This window comes from Montipora capricornis, chromosome 11 (assembly GCF_036669925.1).
Source record: "Montipora capricornis isolate CH-2021 chromosome 11, ASM3666992v2, whole genome shotgun sequence".
Lineage (NCBI taxonomy): Eukaryota > Metazoa > Cnidaria > Anthozoa > Scleractinia > Acroporidae > Montipora > Montipora capricornis.
Genome location: NC_090893.1, coordinates 1,512,650 through 1,533,480, shown reverse-complemented (window position 1 = coordinate 1,533,480; position 20,831 = coordinate 1,512,650). Strand labels below are relative to the sequence as shown.

At 39.0% G+C, this 20,831-nt stretch overlaps 1 long non-coding RNA gene across 8 annotated transcripts in view; it reads left to right on the top strand.

The window, feature by feature from the left end:
* Nucleotides 1-4,662: 4,662 nt before the first annotated feature.
* Nucleotides 4,663-20,831, top strand: part of LOC138024066 (uncharacterized) — a 16,678-nt gene continuing 509 nt past the window's right edge. The window contains exons 1-6 of one of the 8 annotated variants that reach the window (XR_011126883.1): nt 4,663-4,701; nt 6,403-6,466; nt 11,568-11,631; nt 16,070-16,133; nt 20,199-20,262; nt 20,752-20,831. The exon at nt 20,752-20,831 is cut by the window's right edge and continues 509 nt beyond it. This is a non-coding gene — a long non-coding RNA (uncharacterized lncRNA). Of the gene's footprint in view, nt 4,702-5,588; nt 5,643-6,402; nt 6,467-11,083; nt 11,168-11,289; nt 11,307-11,567; nt 11,632-15,245; nt 15,310-16,069; nt 16,134-19,694; nt 19,796-20,198; nt 20,263-20,751 lie in introns of those variants that run through there. The other 7 variants (XR_011126887.1, XR_011126885.1, XR_011126884.1 and 4 more) reach the window with 7 other exon arrangements.

Sequence of the window (20,831 nt, the reverse complement as noted above, 5' to 3'; positions counted from 1 at the left end):
ACCAGATCCTAATTGTCTGTTGAAACAATGACTTCTTTTGTTCTGTGGTTGGTAGATTTGAATATCAAAACAAATGTGACGTCAATGTTTGTAAGCAGGTGTAACATTTGGTGACGTTTACGTGGCACTACCTGACAATCTCAGTGTTTACCTGCTTTGGCAGATAAACAACACTCTGTTTAGGCAGAGAATAACTGCTGGGTTTGGCACTGCTCTCTAGTGATTAGGTCTAAGCGCTGGCTCGAAATGGTTAGCTTTCATATAATGTTCTGTTGACACCATACTTAAACTCAGTACAACTTTAGAAAGATTGTTTGGTAATTCATATACACAAAAGTAAGTGTCTCACCTTATTTTGGAGTATCCATTCTAGTCACAACTCTTTTCACAGTTATGTGCTAAGTTACTTTGGTCTTTAAATGCAAGTGAGGCTGTAGTCGACCTTGGTATGATACAGATGTCCTTGCTTTTCCTTTGTTCATGTTAGTCTCATGCTAAATTAACTAGTTGGAATTTACATCAGAAAAGCAGTGAGAAGGTCAACTCCAACCTCACTTTCATTCATAGGCCAGGTAACTAAGCACAACTGTAAAATTTCTTGAATAGACCATTTTACAGTTGTGTGCTTAGTTACCTGGCCTATGAATGAAAATGTGGCTATAGTTGATGGCATTTTGATAGAGACCTCACTGCTTTTCTTATGTAAATTCCAACTAATTAGCACGAGAACAACATCAGTAACATAAGAAAAGCAAGGAGGTCCGTCATGACAAGTGCCACTCCAGCCTCACTTTCATTTAAAGGCCGGGTAACTAAGCACAAAACTGTAAAAAGGTCTATTGTCTAACTAGGTACGACGATCACTTCTCTCATCGTTTGTAAAATGGTCTATTATTTCAAAAAGAGCAAGGTGACACACTCTTAACACCAACCCGGTGGGGCCAACACATCACGCATGCGCACAACCATTTTACCCTGTCAATTAGCAGCCATGGACAACTGTTTCGGCCTTGACCGGGTGAAATGGTTATGGTTTTTTTGTTGTTTTTCTATTACTTCCTTCGCTCTTGTTGGATATGCATGTAGCCAACACCAGCGTGTAAGGTGGTTAATTACATTCAGGCTCTGTCGTCCAGTAGACATTGAAAAACCTTAATAACAATGACCGCAACCTGGTTTTCTTAGCCCGCTAGACTGAGCACTCCCAGCAAACCATTGCTTTAACGAAAACCGCTGGCAACCTGGTTCTGGTCATTGTTGTCTAAGGTCTTTCGAAATGTTTAGTCTATTTCAATCTCGTAGCCAGATCTCCCACGGTCATACGGAAGGGAGATCTCATATTTCCAATGACAGAGTGAGATCTAGAAACGAGATTAAGTCTATCTATATACCCTCGTAATTTTAATCCTCTAGCTTACGCTTCGTGGACGCCAAGAAGACGGCAGTAATCTACCGTCAAGCGGGCCGGTCTGTTTGTTTGTTATTTATTTGTTCGAGCACGTTGAAGTTTTGGCAGCTATTCAGCAAATGTGGGCCCGCTATACCAACCCACTCATGCACTCACAAAGAACAGCCACAACACCGAGAATTTCATTCCCTACTCTTCTCGATTAGTGTGTGGGTTCTTTAACGTCTCACAGGGACGTGTTATTCGATGATTTGTAAGTTGTGTCTCTAACATTCGATCCGTTATACTGATTCGATCAATTGCGTGCAATGAGTGGATAAGGTTTTCTTGTTATTCGATCAGTTGTTATTAGTAGCCACTTGGGCCGTGTTAAACGGTCCCAACATTTCACCCGAGATCCACTCGACATTTTTCGGATCAGATGTTGCGCGCGTTTGACATGGTCACCCGACAATGTCGGGACCGAATTTTTGTGTTGGAGCAATGTCGGCTGAAGTTGAATTGGGACCCTTCCAAACCTTTGTCGGATCAAATGCTTGACTAGGTTCTGTAAGTTACAAAATAGAAACTCTTTAAAACTGTTTTAAATGTTGTCTTAGTGAGACTCCGATATAATTTCGCTAAAAATGGTCAACAGCGCCGACATATTTTAAACCGTGGGTAAGTAGTCCATAACGTGGTCACTTCAGTGATCTCCAAGGTGTAAGGGCGTGGGTTCTTAAAGTGATAAGATGAGACTCACATCAGTTGTACTGATTTATCGATCATTTGTGTCCCTAATATTCGATCAGTTGTACTGATATATCGAACAGTTTGTATCTAAGATTCCATCTGTTGTACTGATTTATTGACCAGTTGTGTCCCTAATATTCGATTTAGTGATCATCAGCTAGATTGCGCGCGTAATATTTGTCGATCAGTTGAATACGGTCAATTGCGCACAGTGAGTGGATCAGGTTTTCTTGTTATTTATGGATATCCTGTCAGTAGCACTTGGGCCGTGTTAAACGGTCAGACCAGACCAAGAAACAACGCCCACTCCCTTGGTAAATTCATAATAACAGATGATACAACGAAGCAGTTATTTGCAATATAAAGTAGCACGTCGCACGCCAATTAGTATGAAATCCGAAAGCATTCGCAAGTTCACTAGTAAATCGGGACACTTGCAAACACTGAAGAGACATTTGCGCATGGGTAATGGCGACCAGACCAGTATGCTTTTTTTTTTTTTTTCAACCAATCGATTGATCATTTGGATCAAACAGTTCTAAGTATGGGCATCAAATCAGTAATTTGACAGGTCAAGTAAAGGACACTCGTACAGCAGCTTGATTCTAATTCTTACAAGCACTTGATCAGAACAATGGATAACAATAAGAATAACTTAAAATGATATTGACCGCGGACCACACCGGTGGCTCAGGGCTATCATGCTTGAGGAGTTGATTTCGAATCTGACCGACAAACACTTGGGTCTTTAATAACCAAGGAGAACTTGTTGCCTTGGTAATGACATCTGCAAATGGTTTCGAAAATGGCTACACTCTCTAGTCTTCTCGGATAAGGGCGATAAATCAGTTCAACTGATCGAATATTAAGCATACAACTGATCAAATATTAAGCAAACAACTGATCGATAAGTCAGTACAACTGACCGAATATTAGGGACACAACTGATCGATAAATCAGTACAACTGATCAAATATCAAGGACAAAACTGATCGATAAACAATTGGCAGTACAACTGATCGACAAACCAGCACAACTGGGGCCGGTTCCTGAAAAGTGTAATAACCCTATTCCAGGGATAAATGTGCCTGGAATAAAGCACATTTATCCTTGGAATAGAGTTATTACACCTTTCAGGAACACGGCCCTGATCGATAAATCGGTGTAACTGATCGAATATTAGACACACAACCGATCGAATGTGAGAAAGACAACTTACCGATAAATCAATACAATGAACGATCGAATATTAGGGACACAACTGATAAAATTTCGGAGACACAACTGATCGATAAATCAGTACAACTGATCGAAATGTTTAGTCTATTTCAATCTCGTAGCCAGATCTCCCACGGTCATACGGAAGGGAGATCTCATATTTCCAATGACAGAGTGAGATCTAGAAACGAGATTGTCTATCTATATACCCTCGTAATTTTAATCCTCTAGCTTACGCTTCGTGTTCGTGTAAGCGTAAGGGTAGTCGATGATCGAATGTGAAAGAGAACTGATCGACAAATCAGTACAACTGATCGAATATCAGGGACACCGCTGATTGATAATTCAGTACGACTGACCGATAAATCAATACAACGGATCAAATATTAGGGACACAACTGATCGAATGTGAGAGCCAACTAGTCGATGATAAATCACTTCAACTGATGGAATATTACGGACACAACTGATCGATAAATCAGTACAACTGATCGAATATTAGGGACACAACTAATCGATAAATCAGTGCAACTGATCGAATATTAGGGACACAACTGATCGATAAATCAGTACAACTGATTTAATATTTGGTACACAACTGATCGATAAATCAGTAGAACTGATCGAATATTAGGGACACAACTGATCGATAAATCAGTGCAACTGATCGAATATTAGGGACACAACTGATCGATAAATCAGTACAACTGATCTAATATTTGGTACACAACTGATCGATAAATCAGTAGAACTGATCGAATATTAGGGACACAACTGATCGATAAATCAGTGCAACTGATCGATAAATCAGTGCAACTAATCGAATATTTGGGACACAACTAATCTAATAATTAAATCAGTACAACTGATCGATAAATCAGTTCAGCTGATCGAATATTTGGGACACAACTGATCTAATAAATCAGTACAACTGATCGAATATTAGGGACACAACTGGTCGATAAATCGGTGCAACCGAATATTTGGGACACAACTGATCGATAAATCAATACAACTGATCGAATGTTAGTGACACAACTGATCGATAAATCAGTACAAGGCTGATCGAATATTAACTACACAACTGATCGAATATGAGGGACTCAACTGATCGATAAATAAGGACAACTGATCGAATATTAGGGACACAACTGATCGATGATAAATCAGTATAACTGATCGAACATTAGGTACATAACTGATCAATAAATCAGTACAACTGAGCCGGGAATATTAGGGACACAACTGATCGATAAATCAGTACAACTGATCGAATATTCAGCACACAACTAATCAATAAAACCGTACAAGTGATGGAATATCAGGAACACAACGGATCTAATGTAAGAGACAAATGATCGATAAATCAGTAAACCTGATAAAATATGGAATAAGTGACTTGCAACTGATCAAGTAATGATAACGGTCAGTTAGGTGAAGAGATATGACGGTGGACCAATCGGTAGATATAATTAATTTTGAAACAAACGGCGTGCCATATCCTTGCAGTAGTTTTGTGTAATGGGACCGACACAAAAAACTACTGCAAGAAGTCTAGTAAATACGTCAGCTCAACAACCCATGCAACGGTGTTCAACTTACAACTGTGGGTAGGCTTTTGAACATTATGCTAGCATTCTTTCGAGCATTTTAGTGAGGCGAAGGCATAGAGCATTATTCGAGCACTTTAGTGGCATTTTCCCGGCGGAAAATTAATATTTTTCCCCGGAGTATATAGCAATGAAAATTACTTTTACGTCAAAATGAAGAATTAACGTAACCTATGCATTTAAGTTTCACTGAAAGGGGACAAAGGATTAACAGATCAAGAGATCATTTTGAGAATTATCTTCTGGTGTATTGCGACTTTTACATACGTTCTTGTTAACCTGTTCTACTAAGTAAACGTTTTTATTAAGCACCGAACTGTAATTGTGTTAAAACATTGAAATTATGAAAATTAAAAAAACCCTATGTATGAGCATTAGCGAGCATTTAAGTAACTTTTTTGGGCGAAACCGAGCATTTTAGTGGAAAAAATGGAGCATTAAGGTAGAGCATTTCAGTGGGGAAATAAAAGCATAATGCACAAAATCCCAATTGTGGGGACTTTGCAAGGAGGCGTGACTGTCAATCAAATTCACACACCCTGATTGGCGGACAATTTGTAAAGAGCTATTTTTAGGTAGCCACGTTGAAGGTGCGTCGCACTGTAATTTCAAAACATGATATTCCTTGTTGCAATTTTAGACGAGCCATTGAATCCTGAGCGGTGCTTGACGCGGTAAGCAACTGAAAATCATGTTGTCTTCTAAAGAGAATTTGACTATCCAAACCAATTAATTTATCGATTTCAAATTCAATCGTGTCAAACAGTCACGCCTTATGCTCCTTCAATTTTAATGAAGAGTGGTGTACTAAAGGTATAAACTGCGCCACGGGAAGGAATTTTAAACACGTTAAGCCCGCCTCACACTTGAGGAAAGAGCTGAGCAAACTGCCTCGGGAGGCGGTTTGCTCAGCCGTTTCCTCACGTGTGCGGGGAAATTGTGGTGAGAAATTCGCCTCGCGAGGCCGTGAGGATAAAATCAAACATGTTTGATATTTTTGGCCTCGCGAGACAAATTCCTCAATGTGTGCGGCCATCGTGAGAATCGAGCTGAGCTTGGTTTAATCAAGCATCCAATAAAAATACATGGCATACTCACGTGACTCCAGCGGTTCAGGATGGTGTCGGAGGAAGAAATTCGGACGTCACTGAAGTCACGTGAGAATGCCATGTATTTTCATTGGATGCTTCATTGAACAAGCTCAACTCGATTCTCACGATGGCCGCACACAATGAGGAATTTGCCTCGCGAGGCGAAAAATATCAAACATGTTTGATTTTTTCCTCACGGCCTCGTGAGGCCAATTTATCATCAAAATTTCCCCGCACACGGTGAGAAAACGGCTGAGCAAACAGCTCTTTGTAAACAAGTCAGTTAATTAAGTTTCCAATGCATTTTTTCACGAATTAAGAATTCTTGACTTTTCTCTTCCAGTACACAATCATTTGAAGCGGTTATCCATCCTTGAACTTCTTCGACAAGAGCTCAAATTTGGTTGGTAAGTTTAATCGACTTAAATTTGCGGAGGTCTCTTAGTTCGTTTGGCCAAATTGTATTTTTGTCTTCAATCGGTGGCTTTCCTTACAACCTCTTTATAATATCACTGGATGCTAAAATAATTTTGTTCCATTTTGAATTGGGGGATTGAGTAAATAATTAGTTGTCCTTCAAACTTTACCTCAGGCGACGACAAATTAAAAAAAAAAAAACTGGCTACTTGCAAGCAAAAACTCCCTTAATAATATACTTTCTACAATTGCGGAAGTCAGTTTCATTTTTGCGGACACACAGTACCCTGGGTACTGATTTCTTTGGCGTTATACCTATGAGCGGCGAAGCCGCGATGTGGATCGAAGCGAAAAGAAAAATAAAAGCTCTGGCACCCAGGGTAGACTTGCATTGAACTAAGAAGCAAAGTGGTGATTAGTTTAGCAGTCGCGGCCCCTAAAATTGAAATTTGTTTTCGTTAATTTTTTTCAACAGAAGTCAAAGGCTTTGTCGGCATAATGAAAGTGATTCAATTTGCTGCCTGTATCTTCCTGCTCCTACTAGTCACATTACCCGATGAATCGGAAGCTAACCCTTGGTTATGTCCCTAATATTCGATTTAGTGATCAGCTAGATTGCGTGCGTAATATTTGTGGATCAGTTGAATACGGTCAATTGCGCACAGTGAGTGGATCAGGTTTTCTTGTTATTTATGGATATCCTATCAGTAGCACTTGGGCCGTGTTAAACGGTCAGACCAGACCAAGAAACAACGCCCACTCCCTTGGTAAATTCATAAAAACAGATGATACAACGAAGCACTTATTTGCAATATAAAGTAGCACGTCGCACGCCAATTAGTATAAAATCCGAAAGCATTCGCAAGTTCACTAGTAAATCGGGACACTTGCAAACACTGAAGAGACATTTGCGCATGGGTAATGGCGACCAGACCAGTATGTTTTTTTTTTTTTTCAACCAATCGATTGATCATTTGGATCAAACAGTTCTAAGTATGGGCATCAAATCAGTAATTAGACAGGTCAAGTAAAGGACACTCGTACAGCAGCTTGATTCTAATTCTTACAAGCACTTGATGAGAACAATGGATAACAATAAGAATAACTTAAAATGATATTGACCGCGGACCACACCGGTGGCTCAGGGCTGTCAAGCTTCGAGGAGTTGATTTCGAATCCGACCGACCAACACTTGGGTCTTTAATAACCAAGGAGAACGTGTTGGCTTGGTAATGAGATCTGCAAATGGTTTCGAAAATGGCTACACTCTCTAGTCTTCTCGGATAAGGGCGATAAATCAGTTCAACTGATCGAATATTAAGCATACAACTGATCAAATATTAAGCAGACAACTGATCGATAAATCAGTACAACTGATCAAATATCAGGGACAAAACTGATCGATAAACAATTGGCAGTACAACTGATCGACAAACCAGCACAACTGGGGCCGGTTCCTGAAAAGTGTAATAACCCTATTCCAGGGATAAATGTGCCTAGAATAAAGCACATTTATCCCTGAAATAGAGTTATTACACCTTTCAGGAACACGGCCCTGATCGATAAATCGGTGTAACTGATCGAATATTAGACACACAACCGATCGAATGTGAGAGAGACAACTTACCGATAAATCAATACAATGAACGATCGAATATTAGGGACACAACTGATAAAATTTCGGAGACACAACTGATCGATAAATCAGTACAACTGATCGAAATGTTTAGTCTATTTCAATCTCGTAGCCAGATCTCCCACGGTCATACGGAAGGGAGATCTCATATTTCCAATGACAGAGTGAGATCTAGAAACGAGATTGTCTATCTATAGATCGTTTTCAGGTGACGTCATCATTTTCTAAAATCCAAAACTAAAGAGCCACGAAAGTTTTTATCCTCATCAGGTATAAGAAGCGGTAAATTTGTATCCATTTGCAATTTTAAAGCTCAATAGCGTGCTACGTTTGGAAACCAGAGCATTTTGAATTTCTGAGTTTTAGCGGTGCGTGACACGAGGCGACGATCGAGTTTATTGAGAAATATATATTTATCTCATGGTTTTGAGCCTTTTTAGAATTTAAAGCATTAGGAAAAGTGCTTAGATAAATAGCTGTGTGTTCAGTACAGATGATCACTCACCTAGATAGCCAAAGTAAGTAACAGATGTTGACACTATTTTCCGGCCGCCATATTGGTGCACCACAGATGTGCACCAACATGGCGTTTTCATACTGGGCTCTGTAAATTTCTGCGAAACATTTCGACGAATATCTGAAGTTTGGGGAAACGCACAGGCCTAAAACTTGGAGAAGTGTCTTCTTCATTTATCTTCTACAACATCACGAATTCTTGACTTTTTCCACTGGATGGTTTTCGATTTATTTTTTTATTGCGTGACAGTGAAAACGATCTATATACCCTCGTAATTTTAATCCTCTAGCTTACTCTTCGTGTTCGTGTAAGCGTAAGGGTAGTCGATGATCGAATGTGAAAGAGAACTGATCGACAAATCAGTACAACTGATCGAATATCAGGGACACCGCTGATTGATAATTCAGTACGACTGACCGATAAATCAATATAACGGATCAAACATTAGGGACACAACTGATCGAATGTGAGAGCCAATTAGTCGATGATAAATCACTTCAACTGATGGAATATTACGGACACAACTGATCGATAAATCAGTACAACTGATCCAATATTAGGGACACAACTAATCGATAAATCAGTGCAACTAATCGAATATTTGGGACACAACTAATCTGATAATTAAATCAGTACAACTAATCGAATATTTGGGACACAACTGATCGATAAATCAGTATGACTGATCTAATATTTGGTACACAACTGATCGATAAATCAGTACAACTGATCGAATATTAGGGACACAACTGATCGATAAATCAGTACAACTGATCGAATATTAGGGACACAACTGATCGATAAATCAGTGCAACTGATCGAATATTAGAGACACAACTGATTGATAAATCAGTACAACTGATCTAATATTTGGTACACAACTGATCGATAAATCAGTACAACTGATCGAATATTAGGGACACAACTGATCGATAAATCGGTGCAACCGAATATTAGGGACACAACTGGTCGATAAATCGGTGCAACCGAATATTTGGGACACAACTGATCGATAAATCAGTCCAACTAATCGAATATTTGGGACACAACTGATCTAATAAATCAGTACAACTGATCGAATATTAGGGACACAACTGATCGATAAATCAGTACAACTGATCGAATATTAAGGACACAACTGATCGATAAATCAGTACAACTGATCTAATATTAGGGACACAACTGATCGATAAATCGGTGCAACCGAATATTTGGGACACAGCTGATCGATAAATCAATACAACTGATCGAATGTTAGCGACACAACTGATCGATAAATCAGTACAAGGCTGATCGAATATTAACTACACAACTGATCGATAAATCAGTACAACTGATCGAATATGAGGGACTCAACTGATCGATAAATAAGTACAACAGAACGAATATTAGGGACACAACTGATCGATAAATCAGTATAACTGATCGAACATTAGGTACTTAGGTACATAACTGATCGATAAATCAGTACAACTGAGCCGGGAATATTAGGGACACAACTGATCGATAAATCAGTACAACTGATCGAATATTCAGCACACAACTGATCAATAAAACCGTACAAGTGATGGAATATCAGCAACACAACGGATCTAATGTAAGAGACAAAGGATCGATAAATCAGTAAAACTGATAAAATATGGAATAATTGACTTGCAACTGATCAAGTAATGATTACGGTCAGTTAGGTGAAGAGATATGACGGTGGGCCAATCGGTAGATATAATTAATTTTGAAACAAACGGCGCGCCATATCCTTGCAGTAGTTTTGTGTAATGGGACCGACACAAAAAACTACTGCAAGGAGTCTAGTAAATACGTCAGCTCAACAACCCATGCAACGGTGTTCAACTTACAACTGTGGGTAGGCTTTTGAACGTTATGCTAGCATTCGTTCGAGCATTTTAGTGAGGCGAAGGCATTGAGCATTATTCGAGCATTTTAGTGGCATTTTCCCGGCGGAAAATTAATATTTTTCCCCGGAGTATATAGCAATGAAAATTACGTTTACGTCAAAATGAAGAATTAACTTAACCTCTTCATTTAAGTTTCACTGAAAGGGGACAAAGGATTAACAGATCAAGAGATCATTTTGAGAATTATCTTCTGGTGTATTGCGACTTTTACATACGTTCTTGTTAACCTGTTCTACTAAGTAAACGTTTTTATTAAGCACCGAACTGTAATTGTGTTAAAACATTGAAATTATGAAAATTAAAAAAACCCTATGTATGAGCATTAGCGAGCATTTAAGTAACTTTTTTGGGCGAAACCGAGCATTTTAGTGGAAAAAATGGAGCATGAAGGTAGATCATTTCAGTGGGGAAATAAAAGCATAATGCACAAAATCCCAATTGTGGGGACTTTGCAAGGAGGCGTGACTGTCAATCAAATTCACACACCCTGATTGGCGGACAATTTGTAAAGAGCTATTTTTAGGTGGCCACGTTGAAGGTGCGTCGCACTGTAATTTCAAAACACGATATTCCTTGTTGCAATTTTAGACGAGCCATTGAATCCTGAGCGGTGCTTGACGCGGTAAGCAACTGAAAATCATGTTGTCTTCTAAAGAGAATTTGACTATCCAAACCAATTAATTTATCGATTTCAAATTCAATCGTGTCAAACAGTCACGCCTTATGCTCCTTCAAGTTTAATGAAGAGTGGTGTACTAAAGGTATAAACCGCGCCACGGGAAGGAATTTTAAACACGTTACGATCCTGAGATTTCACTTTGAAACTTTTCTTAAATCTTAATTACATGTGAAGTGAAATAGACTAGATTCTGTGTTCTCGGTGAGCATGCAGTTGCAAATATATTTAAAACTGAAGTGGAGACACCTTAAATTAATTGATAGCTCTTTTTAAACAAGTCAGTTAATTAAGTTCCCAATGCATTTTTTCCACGAATTAAGAATTCTTGACTTTTCTCTTCCAGCACACAATCATTTGAAGCGGTTTTCCATCCTTGAACTTCTTCGACAAGAGCTCAAATTTGGTTGGTAAGTTTAATCGACTTAAATTTGCGGAGGTCTCTTAGTTCGTTTGGCCAAATTGTATTTTTGTCTTCAATCGGTGGCTTTCCTTACAACCTCTTTATAATATCACTGGATGCTAAAATAATTTTGTTCCTTTTCGAATTGGGGGATTGAGTAAATAATTAGTTGTCCTTCAAACTTTAAATTACCTCAGGCGACGACAAATTAAAAAAAAAAAAACTGGCTACTTGCAAGCAAAAACTCCCTTAATAATATACTTTCTACAATTGCGGAAGTCAGTTTCATTTTTGCGGACACACAGTACCCTGGGTACTGATTTCTTTGGCGTTATACCTATGAGAGGCGAAGCCGCGATGTGGATCGAAGCGAAAAGAAAAATAAAAGCTCTGGCACCCAGGGTAGAATTGCATTGAACTAAGAAGCAAAGTGGTGATTAGTTTAGCAGTCGCGGCCCCTAAAATTGAAATTTGTTTTCGTTAATTTTTTTCAACAGAAGTCAAAGGCTTTGTCGGCATAATGAAAGTGATTCAATTTGCTGCCTGTATCTTCCTGCTCCTACTAGTCACATTACCCGATGAATCGGAAGCTAACCCTTGGTTATGTCCCTAATATTCGATTTAGTGATCAGCTAGATTGCGTGCGTAATATTTGTGGATCAGTTGAATACGGTCAATTGCGCACAGTGAGTGGATCAGGTTTTCTTGTTATTTATGGATATCCTATCAGTAGCACTTGGGCCGTGTTAAACGGTCAGACCAGACCAAGAAACAACGCCCACTCCCTTGGTAAATTCATAAAAACAAATGATACAACGAAGCACTTATTTGCAATATAAAGTAGCACGTCGCACGCCAATTAGTATGAAGTCCGAAAGCATTCGCAAGTTCACTAGTAAATCGGGACACTTGCAAACACTGAAGAGACATTTGCGCATGGGTAATGGCGACCAGACCAGTATGTTTTTTTTTTTTTCAACCAATCGATTGATCATTTGGATCAAACAGTTCTAAGTATGGGCATCAAATCAGTAATTAGACAGGTCAAGTAAAGGACACTCGTACAGCAGCTTGATTCTAATTCTTACAAGCACTTGATCAGAACAATGGATAACAATAAGAATAACTTAAAATCATATTGACCACGGACCACACCGGTGGCTCAGGGCTGTCAAGCTTCGAGGAGTTGATTTCGAATCCGACCGACCAACACTTGGGTCTTTAATAACCAAGGAGAACGTGTTGGCTTGGTAATGAGATCTGCAAATGGTTTCGAAAATGGCTACACTCTCTAGTCTTCTCGGATAAGGGCGATAAATCAGTTCAACTGATCGAATATTAAGCATACAACTGATCAAATATTAAGCAGACAACTGATCGAAAAATCAGTACAACTGATCAAATATCAGGGACAAAACTGATCGATAAACAATTGGCAGTACAACTGATCGACAAACCAGCACAACTGGGGCCGGTTCCTGAAAAGTGTAATAACCCTATTCCAGGGATAAATGTGCCTGGAATAAAGCACATTTATCCCTGAAATAGAGTTATTACACCTTTCAGGAACACGGCCCTGATCGATAAATCGGTGTAACTGATCGAATATTAGACACACAACCGATCGAATGTGAGAGAGACAACTTACCGATAAATCAATACAATGAACGATCGAATATTAGGGACACAACTGATAAAATTTCGGAGACACAACTGATCGATAAATCAGTACAACTGATCGAAATGTTTAGTCTATTTCAATCTCGTAGCCAGATCTCCCACGGTCATACGGAAGGGAGATCTCATATTTCCAATGACAGAGTGAGATCTAGAAACGAGATTGTCTATCTATATACCCTCGTAATTTTAATCCTCTAGCTTACTCTTCGTGTTCGTGTAAGCGTAAGGGTAGTCGATGATCGAATGTGAAAGAGAACTGATCGACAAATCAGTACAACTGATCGAATATCAGGGACACCGCTGATTGATAATTCAGTACGACTGACCGATAAATCAATATAACGGATCAAACATTAGGGACACAACTGATCGAATGTGAGAGCCAATTAGTCGATGATAAATCACTTCAACTGATGGAATATTACGGACACAACTGATCGATAAATCAGTGCAACTGATCGAATATTAGGGACACAACTGAACGATAAATCAGTGCAACTAATCGAATATTTGGGACACAACTAATCTGATAATTAAATCAGTACAACTAATCGAATATTTGGGACACAACTGATCGATAAATCAGTACGACTGATCCAATATTTGGTACACAACTGATCGATAAATCAGTACAACTGATCGAATGTTAGGGACACAACTGATCGATAAATCAGTACAACTGATCGATAAATCAGTGCAACTGATCGAATATTAGAGACACAACTGATCGATAAATCAGTACAACTGATCTAATATTTGGTACACAACTGATCGAATATTAGGGACACAACTGATCGATAAATCGGTGCAACCGAATATTTGGGACACAACTGATCGATAAATCAGTCCAACTAATCGAATATTTGGGACACAACTGATCTAATAAATCAGTACAACTGATCGAATATGAGGGACTCAACTGATCGATAAATCAGTACAACTGAGCCGGGAATATTAGGGACACAACTGATCGATAAATCAGTACAACTGATCGAATATTCAGCACACAACTGATCAATAAAACCGTACAAGTGATGGAATATCAGCAACACAACGGATCTAATGTAAGAGACAAAGGATCGATAAATCAGTAAAACTGATAAAATATGGAATAATTGACTTGCAACTGATCAAGTAATGATAACGGTCAGTTAGGTGAAGAGATGTGACGGTGGGCCAATCGGTAGATATAATTAATTTTGAAACAAACGGCGCGCCATATCCTTGCAGTAGTTTTGTGTAATGGGACCGACACAAAAAACTACTGCAAGGAGTCTAGTAAATACGTCAGCTCAACAACCCATGCAACGGTGTTCAACTTACAACTGTGGGTAGGCTTTTGAACGTTATGCTAGCATTCTTTCGAGCATTTTAGTGAGGCGAAGGCATTGAGCATTATTCGAGCATTTTAGTGGCATTTTCCCGGCGGAAAATTAATATTTTTCCCCGGAGTATATAGCAATGAAAATTACGTTTACGTCAAAATGAAGAATTAACTTAACCTCTTCATTTAAGTTTCACTGAAAGGGGACAAAGGATTAACAGATCAAGAGATCATTTTGAGAATTATCTTCTGGTGTATTGCGACTTTTACATACGTTCTTGTTAACCTGTTCTACTAAGTAAACGTTTTTATTAAGCACCGAACTGTAATTGTGTTAAAACATTGAAATTATGAAAATTAAAAAAACCCTATGTATGAGCATTAGCGAGCATTTAAGTAACTTTTTTGGGCGAAACCGAGCATTTTAGTGGAAAAAATGGAGCATTAAGGTAGAGCATTTCAGTGGGGAAATAAAAGCATAATGCACTAAATCCCAATTGTGGGGACTTTGCAAGGAGGCGTGACTGTCAATCAAATTCACACACCCTGATTGGCGGACAATTTGTAAAGAGCTATTTTTAGGTGGCCACGTTGAAGGTGCGTCGCACTGTAATTTCAAAACACGATATTCCTTGTTGCAATTTTAGACGAGCCATTCAATCCTGAGCGGTGCTTGACGCGGTAAGCAACTGAAAATCATGTTGTCTTCTAAAGAGAATTTGACTATCCAAACCAATTAATTTATCGATTTCAAATTCAATCGTGTCAAACAGTCACGCCTTATGCTCCTTCAAGTTTAATGAAGAGTGGTGTACTAAAGGTATAAACTGCGCAACGGGAAGGAATTTTAAACACGTTAAGCCCGCCTCACACTTGAGGAAAGAGCTGAGCAAACTGCCTCGGGAGGCGGTTTGCTCAGCCGTTTCCTCACGTGTGCGGGGAAATTGTGGTGAGAAATTCGCCTCGCGAGGCCGTGAGGATAAAATCAAACATGTTTGATATTTTTGGCCTCGCGAGACAAATTCCTCAATGTGTGCGGCCATCGTGAGAATCGAGCTGAGCTTGGTTTAATCAAGCATCCAATAAAAATACATGGCATACTGACGTGACTCCAGCGGTTCAGGATGGTGTCGGAGGAAGAAATTCGGACGTCATTGAAGTCACGTGAGAATGCCATGTATTTTCATTGGATGCTTCATTGAACAAGCTCAACTCGATTCTCACGATGGCCGCACACAATGAGGAATTTGCCTCGCGAGGCGAAAAATATCAAACATGTTTGATTTTTTCCTCACGGCCTCGTGAGGCCAATTTCTCATCAAAATTTCCCCGCACACGGTGAGAAAACGGCTGAGCAAACAGCTTTTTGTAAACAAGTCAGTTAATTAAGTTTCCAATGCATTTTTTCACGAATTAAGAATTCTTGACTTTTCTCTTCCAGTACACAATCATTTGAAGCGGTTATCCATCCTTGAACTTCTTCGACAAGAGCTCAAATTTGGTTGGTAAGTTTAATCGACTTAAATTTGCGGAGGTCTCTTAGTTCGTTTGGCCAAATTGTATTTTTGTCTTCAATCGGTGGCTTTCCTTACAACCTCTTTATAATATCACTGGATGCTAAAATAATTTTGTTCCATTTTGAATTGGGGGATTGAGTAAATAATTAGTTGTCCTTCAAACTTTACCTCAGGCGACGACAAATTAAAAAAAAAAAAACTGGCTACTTGCAAGCAAAAACTCCCATAATAATATACTTTCTACAATTGCGGAAGTCAGTTTCATTTTTGCGGACACACAGTACCCTGGGTACTGATTTCTTTGGCGTTATACCTACGAGCGGCGAAGCCGCGATGTGGATCGAAGCAAAAAGAAAAATAAAAGCTCTGGCACCCAGGGTAGACTTGCATTGAACTAAGAAGCAAAGTGGTGATTAGTTTAGCAGTCGCGGCCCCTAAAATTGAAATTTGTTTTCGTTAATTTTTTTCAACAGAAGTCAAAGGCTTTGTCGGCATAATGAAAGTGATTCAATTTGCTGCCTGTATCTTCCTGCTCCTACTAGTCACATTACCCGATGAATCGGAAGCTAACCCTTGGTTATGTCCCTAATATTCGATTTAGTGATCAGCTAGATTGCGTGCGTAATATTTGTGGATCAGTTGAATACGGTCAATTGCGCACAGTGAGTGGATCAGGTTTTCTTGTTATTTATGGATATCCTATCAGTAGCACTTGGGCCGTGTTAAACGGTCAGACCAGACCAAGAAACAACGCCCACTCCCTTGGTAAATTCATAAAAACAAATGATACAACGAAGCACTTATTTGCAATATAAAGTAGCACGTCGCACGCCAATTAGTATGAAGTCCGAAAGCATTCGCAAGTTCACTAGTAAATCGGGACACTTGCAAACACTGAAGAGACATTTGCGCATGGGTAATGGCGACCAGACCAGTATGTTTTTTTTTTTTCAACCAATCGATTGATCATTTGGATCAAACAGTTCTAAGTATGGGCATCAAATCAGTAATTAGACAGGTCAAGTAAAGGACACTCGTACAGCAGCTTGATTCTAATTCTTACAAGCACTTGATGAGAACAATGGATAACAATAAGAATAACTTAAAATGATATTGACCGCGGACCACACCGGTGGCTCAGGGCTGTCAAGCTTCGAGGAGTTGATTTCGAATCCGACCGACCAACACTTGGGTCTTTAATAACCAAGGAGAACGTGTTGGCTTGGTAATGAGATCTGCAAATGGTTTCGAAAATGGCTACACTCTCTAGTCTTCTCGGATAAGGGCGATAAATCAGTTCAACTGATCGAATATTAAGCATACAACTGATCAAATATTAAGCAGACAACTGATCGAAAAATCAGTACAACTGATCAAATATCAGGGACAAAACTGATCGATAAACAATTGGCAGTACAACTGATCGACAAACCAGCACAACTGGGGCCGGTTCCTGAAAAGTGTAATAACCCTATTCCAGGGATAAATGTGCCTGGAATAAAGCACATTTATCCCTGAAATAGAGTTATTACACCTTTCAGGAACACGGCCCTGATCGATAAATCGGTGTAACTGATCGAATATTAGACACACAACCGATCGAATGTGAGAGAGACAACTTACCGATAAATCAATACAATGAACGATCGAATATTAGGGACACAACTGATAAAATTTCGGAGACACAACTGATCGATAAATCAGTACAACTGATCGAAATGTTTAGTCTATTTCAATCTCGTAGCCAGATCTCCCACGGTCATACGGAAGGGAGATCTCATATTTCCAATGACAGAGTGAGATCTAGAAACGAGATTGTCTATCTATATACCCTCGTAATTTTAATCCTCTAGCTTACTCTTCGTGTTCGTGTAAGCGTAAGGGTAGTCGATGATCGAATGTGAAAGAGAACTGATCGACAAATCAGTACAACTGATCGAATATCAGGGACACCGCTGATTGATAATTCAGTACGACTGACCGATAAATCGATATAACGGATCAAACATTAGGGACACAACTGATCGAATGTGAGAGCCAATTAGTCGATGATAAATCACTTCAACTGATGGAATATTACGGACACAACTGATCGATAAATCAGTGCAACTGATCGAATATTAGGGACACAACTGAACGATAAATCAGTGCAACTAATCGAATATTTGGGACACAACTAATCTGATAATTAAATCAGTACAACTAATCGAATATTTGGGACACAACTGATCGATAAATCAGTACGACTGATCCAATATTTGGTACACAACTGATCGATAAATCAGTACAACTGATCGAATGTTAGGGACACAACTGATCGATAAATCAGTACAACTGATCGATAAATCAGTGCAACTGATCGAATGTTAGCGACACAACTGATCGATAAATCAGTACAAGGCTGATCGAATATTAACTACACAACTGATCGATAAATCAGTACAACTGATCGAATATGAGGGACTCAACTGATCGATAAATAAGTACAACAGAACGAATATTAGGGACACAACTGATCGATAAATCAGTATAACTGATCGAACATTAGGTACTTAGGTACATAACTGATCGATAAATCAGTACAACTGAGCCGGGAATATTAGGGACACAACTGATCGATAAATCAGTACAACTGATCGAATATTCAGCACACAACTGATCAATAAAACCGTACAAGTGATGGAATATCAGCAACACAACGGATCTAATGTAAGAGACAAAGGATCGATAAATCAGTAAAACTGATAAAATATGGAATAATTGACTTGCAACTGATCAAGTAATGATTACGGTCAGTTAGGTGAAGAGATATGACGGTGGGCCAATCGGTAGATATAATTAATTTTGAAACAAACGGCGCGCCATATCCTTGCAGTAGTTTTGTGTAATGGGACCGACACAAAAAACTACTGCAAGGAGTCTAGTAAATACGTCAGCTCAACAACCCATGCAACGGTGTTCAACTTACAACTGTGGGTAGGCTTTTGAACGTTATGCTAGCATTCTTTCGAGCATTTTAGTGAGGCGAAGGCATTGAGCATCATTCGAGCATTTTAGTGGCATTTTCCCGGCGGAAAATTAATATTTTTCCCCGGAGTATATAGCAATGAAAATTACGTTTACGTCAAAATGAAGAATTAACTTAACCTCTTCATTTAAGTTTCACTGAAAGGGGACAAAGGATTAACAGATCAAGAGATCATTTTGAGAATTATCTTCTGGTGTATTGCGACTTTTACATACGTTCTTGTTAACCTGTTCTACTAAGTAAACGTTTTTATTAAGCACCGAACTGTAATTGTGTTAAAACATTGAAATTATGAAAATTAAAAAAACCCTATGTATGAGCATTAGCGAGCATTTAAGTAACTTTTTTGGGCGAAACCGAGCATTTTAGTGGAAAAAATGGAGCATTAAGGTAGAGCATTTCAGTGGGGAAATAAAAGCATAATGCACAAAATCCCAATTGTGGGGACTTTGCAAGGAGGCGTGACTGTCAATCAAATTCACACACCCTGATGGGCGGACAATTTGTAAAGAGCTATTTTTAGGTGGCCACGTTGAAGGTGCGTCGCACTGTAATTTCAAAACACGATATTCCTTGTTGCAATTTTAGACGAGCCATTGAATCCTGAGCGGTGCTTGACGCGGTAAGCAACTGAAAATCATGTTGTCTTCTAAAGAGAATTTGACTATCCAAACCAATTAATTTATCGATTTCAAATTCAATCGTGTCAAACAGTCACGCCTTATGCTCCTTCAAGTTTAATGAAGAGTGGTGTACTAAAGGTATAAACCGCGCCACGGGAAGGAATTTTAAACACGTTACGATCCTGAGATTTCACTTTGAAACTTTTCTTAAATCTTAATTACATGTGAAGTGAAATAGACTAGATTCTGTGTTCTCGGTGAGAATCCAGTTGCAAAGATATTTAAAACTGAAGCGGAGACACCTTAAATTAATTGATAGCTCTTTGTAAACAAGTCAGTTAATTAAGTTTCCAATGCATTTTTTTTCACGAATTTTAAGAATTCTTGACTTTTCTCTTCCAGTACACAATCATTTGAAGCGGTTATCCATCCTTGAACTTCTTCGACAAGAGCTCAAATTTGGTTGGTAAGTTTAATCGTCTTAAATTTGCGGAGGTGTCTTAGTTCGTTTTGCCAAATTGTACTTTTGTCTTCAATCGGTGGCTTTCCTCACAACCTCTTTATAATATCACACTGGATGCTAAAATAATTTTGTTCCATTTTGAATTGGGCGATTGAGTAAATAATTAGTTGTCCTTCAAACTTTACCTCAGGCGTCCTCAAATTTAAAAAAAAAACGGCTACTTGCAAGCAAAAACTCCCTTAATAATATACTTTCTACAATTGCGGAAGTCAGTTTCATTTTTGCGGACACACAGTACCCTGGGTACTGATTTCTTTGGCGTTATACCTACGAGCGGCGAAGCCGCGATGTGGATCGAAGCGTAAAGAAAAATAAAAGCTCTGGCACCCAGGGTAGACTTGCATTGAACTAAGAAGCAAAGTGGCGATCAGTTTAGCAGTCGCGGCCTCTAAAATTGAAACATGTTTTTTGTTAATTATTGTTTTTCAACAGGTATTTGTCAAAGGCCTGTTGTCGGAACAATGAAAGTGATTCGACTTGCTGCCTGTTTTTTCCTGCTCCTAGTAATCACA